Here is a 320-nt window from a genome sequence, read left to right as displayed (position 1 = left end):
AATTTTAGAATTACGGAATTCTAAAATTAAATACTTGGAAATAATTAATTGAGAATTAATTATTATTTAAATAATGTGATTTTTTAAATTTGAATTTGAACACATCTAGATTTATCAATTTAAATTTATTTGATAAGTTGTTCAATTTAGAATTCAAATTAATTTAAGTTTGACTTAAATTGGAATTTAAATTTGAGTCAAAATTGAACTACAGGATAAATGATGATTTTCTCTTCCTTCCCTATCTGATATTGGCGCCACACAGGGATGAGAATCCCCTTAGAATGGCCGGCCATATAGGATAGAGAAAAAGAGGAGTT

The sequence above is a fragment of the Morus notabilis genome, unplaced genomic scaffold (assembly GCF_000414095.1).
Source record: "Morus notabilis unplaced genomic scaffold, ASM41409v2 Scaffold98, whole genome shotgun sequence".
Lineage (NCBI taxonomy): Eukaryota > Viridiplantae > Streptophyta > Magnoliopsida > Rosales > Moraceae > Morus > Morus notabilis.
The sequence above is the reverse complement of the archived record's forward strand: the minus strand, read 5'-3'. Positions refer to the sequence as shown.